This window comes from Peromyscus eremicus, chromosome 1 (genome assembly GCF_949786415.1).
Source record: "Peromyscus eremicus chromosome 1, PerEre_H2_v1, whole genome shotgun sequence".
Taxonomy (NCBI): domain Eukaryota; kingdom Metazoa; phylum Chordata; class Mammalia; order Rodentia; family Cricetidae; genus Peromyscus; species Peromyscus eremicus.
In genome coordinates this window covers 53,706,721-53,716,673 of record NC_081416.1, presented here as the reverse complement: position 1 = coordinate 53,716,673, position 9,953 = coordinate 53,706,721, and positions in this window count along the sequence as shown.

The window sequence follows — 9,953 nt, the reverse complement described above, 5'->3', positions numbered from 1 at the left end:
CAGGGTTGGTGCTCTCCCCCCATCATATGGGTTCCAGGGATTAAACTCAGGTCCCCAGGCAAGAGCCTTTACCCACCTAACCCCTTGCAGAGCTCTTTTTTTCTGAGGCTCTCTATCAGACTGGAGTCTTTAGGGTGGAAGCGTGGCTGTCTTAGCATTCTCTCCAAAGTCACTCAAGGGCCTGAGTGGATGTGCATGTGCGGAACTTCACCATTTCTGTGCTCACCCAAAGCCAGGCCTTCTCCCGTGTTCCCTGTGGGCATGAAGCCAGCCTGACCCGAGTGCAGCATTTGAGCTGTGCCCTGTGGTGACAGCAGCCATCCTCTGCTCCCAGATTCACCTCCTTGTGAGCTGTGCTCTGCCCTCATCCACATCTCATAGCAGCAGCCCAGGACAGAAATGGTGTTAACTCCCTCCAACAAGAAAACGAGGCTCAGAGAGGGCAGGCAACTTGACCAAGGTCAGTCGGGCTCAAATTGGAACCAGGCACCAAAGCCTCAGCTCTCCTGGATGTCCCATGGGCAGTGCCTGAGTGTCCCCCAGCTGGTCCGGAATACAGGATATGGGTCAGAATCTCAGCCGGCCCCAAGTCACCTCTCTGCGTACCAGAGGGAAGTGTCTGAGTAGGTTTTAGAGAGAGAATTATGCGTGGGTGAGGACCCTGAACTTTCAGGAACCTCCCTAGAGGGCTGGGGGAGCTATGTGGGACTCCCTTGCTCTGTCTCAGCATGGGAGCTCACTGTACTGTCTGCAATAGCAGATCCAGAGAGACGGGGTAACCAGACCAGAGGAGCCCATGAGAGGTGGTGGGAGAGGGGTAGACCAGGCCCAGCCACAGGGTCTGGTACCCTGGTGTTAACCTTGCGCATGGCCTCGCCTCCCTATCCCTCTGATTTTCAGTCTGTGAAACAGAGCAACGTTTGCAAACCTGAGCATACATCAAAGACCGCGGCTGGTCTCTCGCCGGCACTGCCCTGCCCCCAGCCTCTGGGGATTCTGCTGTGCTGAGAGTCTGGGTTCCAGGAGGCAGAAAGCCCAAGCGTGGGGGGTGGGGATTCATTTCCCTTCCAACTCCTTCCCTGCCCTTTGCCTGTCACGGACTCCTCCAGGATTTGCTAGCAGAAGGTCAAACCTCCCGGATTTGCCAGAAGGCTCTCGGAATCTCCAGCTGACTTCCATGTCCAGGCCAAAGAATTTTTAATTTGTATTTTCTGCTTTTCTAGGGCTGCTGGGGGCAGGGCGCGGTGCGGCTGCTCCACCACCACCTGGTGGTCACACCCGGGACTGCAGCACTTCCAAGCACCAGGCTGAGCTTGCCCGGTTTGGTGCCGGGCTCCTCAGGCTCCGCAAGGATGAACATGTCCCTGAGGAGAAGGCCCTTGGGAAGAAAGGCTGCCTGCTTTAGATGATGACTGCTCTCTGGGGAGTCCCACTAAACTTGTCTGGATGAGGTGAACACCTGTTCCTCACAGAACCAGGACTGATGTTGGGTTCACTTTCCCAGCCTAGGGCTCCGGTGAAGGAAACCAAAGGCTAGGCTGGCTGCCAGATGACCTTACCGGGTCCTGCCCCTTTCTTGTCTCCAAGGTGGGGTCTTTCATTTAAAGTGGTAAGATTAAATGAGATAATGGACAAACGAACGTTTACTTGGACCACGATCACCACCACCATCACCACCATCTCCACCACCACCACCACCACCATCACCATCTCCACCACCACCATCTCCACCATCACCATCTCCACCATCTCCACCATCACCACCACCATCATCACCACCATCACCATCTCCACCACCACCACCACCATCTCCACCATCACCACCACCACCACCATCTCCACCATCTCCATCTCCACCACCACCACCACCATCTCCACCATCACCACCACCACCACCATCTCCTCCATCTCCATCACCACCATCTCCACCATCACCACCACCACCACCACCACCACCACCATCACCATCTCCACCACCACCACCACCACCATCTCCACCATCACCATTTCCACCACCACCATCTCCACCATCACCACCACCACCATCTCCACCATCACCGCCACCACCATCTCCACCATCACCATCTCCACCACCACCATCTCCACCATCTCCACCATCACCATCTCCACCACCACCATCACTATCACCATCATCACCACCTCCACCATCTCCACCATCACCATCTCCACCATCTCCACCATCACCACCACCATCACCACCACCACCACCACCACCATCACCATCTCCACCATCACCGCCACCACCATCACCACCATAACTGCTGTCATGACTCACCATCATTACTGCAGCCATCTCCACCATCTCCACCACCATTACTATAACCATCACTACCACGGTCACCTTCACGACAGTTGTTATCACTACGGTCATCACGGCTGTTACCATCCTCATCAGCACCGCTGTAGACACCACCATTGTGCCTTTCGGCTTGCTCTTCCTTTGTCTTCGCCAGCTGAGGCTGTAACTGCAGGTCAGACCCGGCCTGGTTGTGGGGATCCTTGTTTGCCTCACCTCTGCAGCCTGTCAGAAGCCCGGCTCCTCAGAAGGCGGGGCCGGGACTCGGCAGGATCTCATGTACTGGCTTCCACTTTGCTTTGTTTCCCATGGTACCCTTGTGAAAACGCCTGACAGAAGGTCACAGGGACACTTTCCACAAATGTCATTATCTTCCTGGCCTCACTAGGCAGGAGGCACTGATGGGCCCTGGTAAGGGCAGACCAGGCCTTGGCTCTTCCCTTCTCTTCTTCCTCCTTGAGAGCATCACTTCAGAGATCCCCTGGAACACCAGGAGCCTATCTCAGTACTTTCTTCAAATCTTCTTCAGCTCATGGCCAGCAGCAGTTTAGATATATCTTCTGTGTCACAAAACCTCATCTTTTCAAACCTCCCAGAACTCACATGTATGCTTTTTTTTTTTTTTTTTTTTTTTTTTTTTTTTTTTTTTTTTTTTTTTTTTTAGGAAAAATGGAAGAAGGAAGTTCCTTACTCAATACTCAATCCTTTTGCTTTTGGGGTGGGGTGAGGGATGGAAGCCTGGGCCTCATACACACTGGGCAAGTGCTCTACCATGGAGTCATGCTCCAGTGTGGCTCTGTCCTTTGTGTGTGTGTGTGTGTTTGTGTGTGTGTGTGTGTGTGTGTATGTATGTGTGTTTATGTGTGTGCTTGCATGCATGTGCGTGTGCACAGAGGCCAGAGTGGGATGCTGAGTGTCTTGCTCCATCACTCTCCACCTTATTCCCTTGAGACAGAGTCTCTCTCTGAACCTGGAACCAGCCTGGCAGCCAGCAAGTCCCAGGGATGCTCCTGTCTCTGCTTCCCCAGTGCTAGGATCACATAGCATTTGGCATTTTCATAGCATACCTGGCATTTTCAATGTGTTCTGGGTGTGAAACTCAGGTCCTTGCCTCTGCAGCAAGATAAAAGGCAGGAACGTGTTTCAGAGCCCTGCTTTCTGCAGTCTCCACCCTGAGGTCTTTTCCTTTTATCTATGCTCATACAATGATAAGATAAAAGGTCAATTATTGAATCTACCTTTACAAAAGGAACTACTTGTTTAAATAGGATAAATAATGAATTTTTTTGTCTGAATTTGTCAAATGTTAATGGACTGGACATTGTTAATGTAATTCTTGACTGTATATATTGTATATACTTATTTGATATAGTTTTTCTTGTATTAGTTATAAGTTTTAAATTTTAGACAAAAAAAGGGAAATGTGGTGATATTGTGTTCCCCAAAATATATAATAATAAATAAAAACCCTAATAAACTTATCTGGGGTCAGAGAACAGAACAGCCACTAGATACAGAGACCAGAAAATGGTGGCACACATGCCTTTAATCCTAGCATTCCTAAAGCAGAGATCCATCTGAATCTCTGTGAGTTCAAACCCACACTGGAAACAGCCAGGCATGGTGACACACGCCTTTAATCCCAGGAAATGATGGCAGAAAGGTATATAAGGCGTGAGGACCAGGAACTAGAGCTGGTTAAGCTTTCAGGCCTTGGAGAAACAGTTTAGCTGAGATCCATTTGGATAAGGACTCAGAGGCTTCCAGTCTGAGGAAACAGGATCAGCTGAAGAATTGGCCAGGTGAGGTTAGCTGTGGCTTGTTCTGTTTCTCTGATCTTCCAGCATTCACCCCAATACCTGGCCCTGGGTTTGTTTTTATTAATAAGACCTTTTAAGATTCGTGCTACAATACAAAGAGGAGCCAGCCAGCAGACAGTAGATATTAGGGGAGGCAAGGGGTGAGAGTATGGTCTTGGGCAGGGCTTGCAGGGAGGTTGACCAACTCCCCATGGTGTCAGCTGTTAAGTTTGACAAGATATTGGATTCCTCTGAGCTTTGCTGTTCCAGGGGTCACTCACCATCATTACATATTAGCCTGGACAGGATCTGGCCCTGATCATGTAGGGTCAACACGAGGCTGAGGTCAACCAGTTGTCACACATCACAGAGGACAGGACAACCTGTTTTAGATCAGGACCCCAGCCCAGCCCATATCAGAGACTTGAATGTAATTTGTTATTCCCAAAGTGATCCAAGAGGCTCAGAAAAGGGATTGGGGCCAGCAAAATCTGTAACACTAAGACCTGGGGCTGTGAATGTAAGTCAGTTAGCCAGGTGTGTTGAAGAAAAGCTAGCTGTGCTGGACAGTTTTATGCCAACTTGACACAAGCTAGAATTAACTGAAAGGAGAGAACCTCAATTGAGAAAATGCCTCCATAAGATCCAGTTGTAGGGCATTTTTTCAATTAGTGATTGATGAGGGAGAGCCCAGCCCACTGTGAGTGGTGCCATCCCTGGGCTGGTGGTCCTGGGTTCTATAAGAAAACAGGGGGTTGGGGATTTAGCTAAGTGGCAGAGCGCTTGCCTTGTAAGCGCAAGGCCCTGGGTTCAGTCCCCAGCTCTGGAAAAAAAAAAAAAAAAGAAAGAAAGAAAAGAGGCTGAGCAAGCCATGTGGAGCAAACCAGTAAGCAGCACCCCTCCATGGCCTCTGCATTAGCTCCTGCCTCCAGGTTCCTGTCCTGTTTGAGTTCCTGTCTTGACTTCCTTCGATGACAAACTGTGGTGTGGAAGTGTAAGCCAAATATGCCCTTTCCTCCCCAACTTGCTTTTTGGTCATGGTGTTTCATTGCAGCCATAGAAACAAAGACATTTACCTAAACTGAGCCTTGACTGTTACTCTGAGAAGGACCAGCTGACCTTGTGATTGGGCGATGGGAGAGCTGTTACCCAATCTATTATGGTCAGATGCTATGATTCATCCATCTGTCAGAGCTCAAAGGGGCACACAGGACAAAGGGCACCTGGGACCATTCATCACAGGAGCCCTTAGACAGCTGTGTCCATCTAAAGGGATGAAGTTGGAGGGGAGGCTCTGGAAATTGACCATTAGAATTGTGGGCTCAGCTCATGCCCTCTCCTACCTTTTCCCACCCTGGCCCCCAAACCATTGGCAGCTTGTTTCTCAGCCCACTTCAGCATCAAGGATGGGACTGGCTGGATCCAAGGGGCTATATGATCTAGGTACAGACAGGCAAAAGGAAAGCAAGCCCTCCCTTGGGTAAACTGAGGCAGAGTGAATGTAAGAAAATCTTTCTCCATAACATGGTCATAACTTTTATAACAAACCTGACAAAGACTGTCTAGAAGGCAGGCCCAAATAGCACCTCAGCCCTGGCTTAGATGGCAGGAACCTTGCCCCTGAACCAGGGATGCAGGAGCAAACCCACTAGGAGATGGATATCAGGTCCCAGATGGAAGACCCGTTACTTAAAAACTCACTAGCACAGTTCAGCACACTCACAGGTACCTCTGTGTTGGGTAGCAAGTACCTCTGAGATAACTTCCATTTTGTTGAGAAATGCATTAAGTTCAGGAAGTATGCAATTCATAGGCTTCAGAAGTCCCAGAAACTGACCAGATTCACTAGGTCCCTCCCTTCCCTAGAGTGTATATACTGCTGAGAGACACCCAGAACAACCACACTACCTAGAAGAAATGAAGACCAAAGTACCTGGGAGACTCAGATGAGCTGAGCTGCCTGAATGAGGCACTCTCCAAACTCTGCTAAATTGTACAGGGAGATGCAGGTTCCCAGCTTTCATGAGTGTCACCTGTTGTGCAATATTAATTTGTGTTACATTCTTTTCTGCTGTGGAATACTTGTTTAATGATGCAAAGATGTGTTGCATTCTTTCATGTTACGTTTGTTTAACTCTGTAAAGCTGTGTTAGTTTGCCTGCCTAAAACACCTGATGGTCTAATAAAGAGCTGATTGGCCAATAGTGAGGCAGGAGAAAGGATAGGCAGGGCTGTCAGGCAGAGAGAAGAAATAGGAGGAGGAATCTAGGGAAGAACAAGGAGCAAGAAAAGGAGAAGGAGAAGAGGACATCAGGGGCCAGCCACCCAGCCATACAGTCAGCCATGGAGTAAGACGGAAAGAAAGATATATAGAATAAAAAGCACAGAGGCAAAGTGTAGTTAAAGAGAAATGGGATAATTTAAGTTAGAAAAGCTGGCTAGAAACAAGCCAAGCTAAGGCCAGGCATTCATAAGTAAGAATAAGACTTCTGTGTATTTATTTGGGAGCTGGGTGGCAGGCCACCAAAGAGTAAGAAAAACCAACTACTGTCAGCCATTCTGGGGTGGGCTTTGGAGATAGAGCTGTCTTTGAATCATTTCTGCTCCTGTAAGTGACCCCTCACCACATTCCTGTAAGTGACCCCAAATAAAACCCATTGGCTCACCAATTGGAATTTGGTGGCATCTGTGCTTTGGTCTGCCATGGGTCCCTATCTGGGGTGAGTAGATGTTTGCTCATGTCTACCTCAAAACAGTGTCATGCAACAGAGGGACAGCTACACTGTCACCTTGCAGGGCTGAGGAGGCATGAGCTACATCCAACAGCCACTGGCTTGAGAAAAGCTGTGAGAGACTTCTTTCTTTTTAATTATAATTCAAAATCCCAAAACCAACAAAGAATACAATTGAGAAATTCAAATTATGAAATAATTCTACATGTCATAAATAAATACCAGGAAGAGCCTGGTGTAAAAATCAAGAGACAAATTGAAAAAAAAAAAACCAACTGTATTTGCAACTCATATCATAGACAGAGGCCACTTCCCTGGTCTATAAAGAGCTTGTAGGAGTGAGAAGCCGGGTCTGATCTAGGAGAAAAGAGAGCAAGCGAGTCATAGGAAAGACACAGCTCATCTTCAGTGGTAGGTGCTCAGTCGTACTCCGAAGAAATGAAAAATAAAAGCTAAGCGCAAGTGCTATGGCCTTAAACCATGACAAGGGGGCAGGCCACGAGAGAGACAGCAGCTCACTGTGACATGTCCCTGGGGAGAGTGGTGGCTGCTTCTCAAGTCACTCACGTACCTTCCCATGGAGCCAGCTCCCTCCTGGGCCATCATCTGACAGGCGGCAGCACACACTCCAAACAGGATGCATGCAAAGGAGTTTGTTCAGGCGGATGGAATATCAGAATCTAACACAGCTGGAACTAGAGACCCCTTGAGTCAATCTGTCCAATAGAATTCTACGCAGTGGCAAAGCATAATGGGGTTGTCTTCAGTGAGCGTGGAAAGACATCCGTAGAATGCGGGATGAAAGGCAAGGCCAGGGGAGTAAGATAAGGATTTGTATTTAACCTTGCTTGCATTTTTAGAAGAGGTCTGGAGAGATCCATAAGAAACAGAAATAGTTACCTGTGGGTGGTGTGGGAACAGTTTGGAAGGGGGTGGGATGGGAGAGAGAGCCTTCTTATTGTAGTTACATTTTCTGGTCTCAGACATGTGAACTTACTGTCCCTTTAACAATTTGTTTTTTTGTTTTTGTTTTATTGTTTTTGTTTTTTTGTTTTTGTTTGAGGCAGAGTCTCAAACAAAACTATGTTGCCCTGGCTGGCCTGGAACCCATTTTGTAGACCAGGCTAGCCTCGAACTCAGAGATCCACCCACCTCTGCCTCTCGAGTGCTGGAATTAAAGGTGTGCGCCACCATACCCAGCCCTGTTCAACAACTTTTAAAGTTTATGTGTATGTTTGAAAATTGATGAAGGTTTTTCTGGAAGAATAAATACCGCACCACACCTGGCCCCATTGCACGCTCTTATTCCAGCTTTTTCCTTGACGTTGTTTTCTGGTAAATTTCTCACTACTTCTTGAGACTCGGGTTCTGAAGGCTGTGTAGGCATCCACTGTCACTGTAGCATATAATATATGTTATATATATATTAACCACCTCCCAGGTGTCAGGGGCCATGCAGGGCCCAAGGCCCTGAAGGGAATTGACATCGAAGTACACACAGTGCAGAAAGGGTGTAAAAAGTTGTTACAGTGCATTCTGATCACACCGTGTTAGCACATGCTGTGGAACAACTTGGAGAACAGTACCAAGGGCTCAGGGCAAAAATAAGAGGCTGCAGGTTCGAGAGGAAGGAAGGGATGGAGAGTGATTATTCCAGGACCACGAGAGCATGTGCCAAGGTCCTGAGGCTGGGATGGATGGGGAAGAAGGCCTGAGCACTAGGGGAAGACAGGTAGTGGGGATGGGTTTACATAAGAAAGACAAAAACCAGTTAGACTTGGGCAGGCCCAGTGTTGGGTCTGAACTGGGCACGGACAGTGAAAACTGGGAGATGGGGCAAAGCCGGGATGTTAGTGAGATGGAAGGACAGGACACTAGCAGAGTGACATGTGACCTCATCAAATAGGTTTCACAGTGTCCAGCCAGAACTCCAGCACCTCCCTGGTTCCCCTGGCCTCCAGCTATGTGGAGCAAATGTGCCCTGGTTACATGCTCAATTAACTAGTGAGTGCATTAACCATGAGTCCGCACTTGCTGGCCCTCAACAGGAATCCTCAGAGCAGCATGCAGGTTAGAGTACCCCAGGTTGGTGGATACCCACACCGGCCTTGGCCCCTCACCAACATCACAGGCAGCTAAGTGTGACCAGGCAGTGGAGTGGAGGAGTTTTTGCCTTGAGCCAGAATGACCCTGGGCGGTGGCCCTGGGACACTGAACCCTGCTGATTCATCCAGTTCCAGGAAACAGCTATGGGTTTCTGGCCCCGGCTACATGTGCACACTCCACATGACAGTCTCACTTGGGGCTTCTGAAGAACCCACCACAAACTCCAAAATCTGAGGGATGTACTGGAGAAGTGGTTCAGTGTGGGTGAGGTACTTGCTGTGTACGCATGGGGACTGAGCCTGATTCCCAGCACAGATGTGAACTGGGCAAGGCTAGGGTACCACTGCAGCCCAAGCGCTGAAGAAGACAGATGGAGCCTGGGGCTTGCTGCTCCACCAAAAGGGAGAGTCCCAAGTTCAGTGAGAGGCCCTGCCTCAAAAACTGAGGTGGAAAGCCGTAGAGGGTGACACTGAGCATCTACCTCTGGCCTCCACGTGCACACACATCGGCTAGTTACACACACACTCACACACACACACACACGCACACGCACACACATCCCACAGCAGAGGGGAATAAAAAGAAAGAATGAAAAGAAAAAATCTGAGGGGGCTTACACAAGTATGTCACACCAGGACCTCATCCAACCTAGGTTCGCAAGTGGGAGCAGAGGAGTCAGCCTGAATTTCTAGAGAATTCTCTTCCTGTCCAGGTCACATGCCGGTAAGTGGTGCCCTGTCTAGGTAAAACCACTCCAGACTTTTTCCTGCATGGACCTTTAGCCCCGGTCATGGTGACCTGCAGGCTAGACTGGCCTGCACACAGCCTGTAGATCTAGTCAGGACAAGGCTCCAGGACAGTTTGGACTAGTGAGCTCTTCTGAGCCCCACCAGAATGGAGTGGGCAACCGTTGGTCCAGGACCATCCAGGCGCTATCGCCCGGGAAAAGGCAGAGTCTCAGGCCCCACCCCGGCTTGCTGGGCAGCATCTGCCCTTACA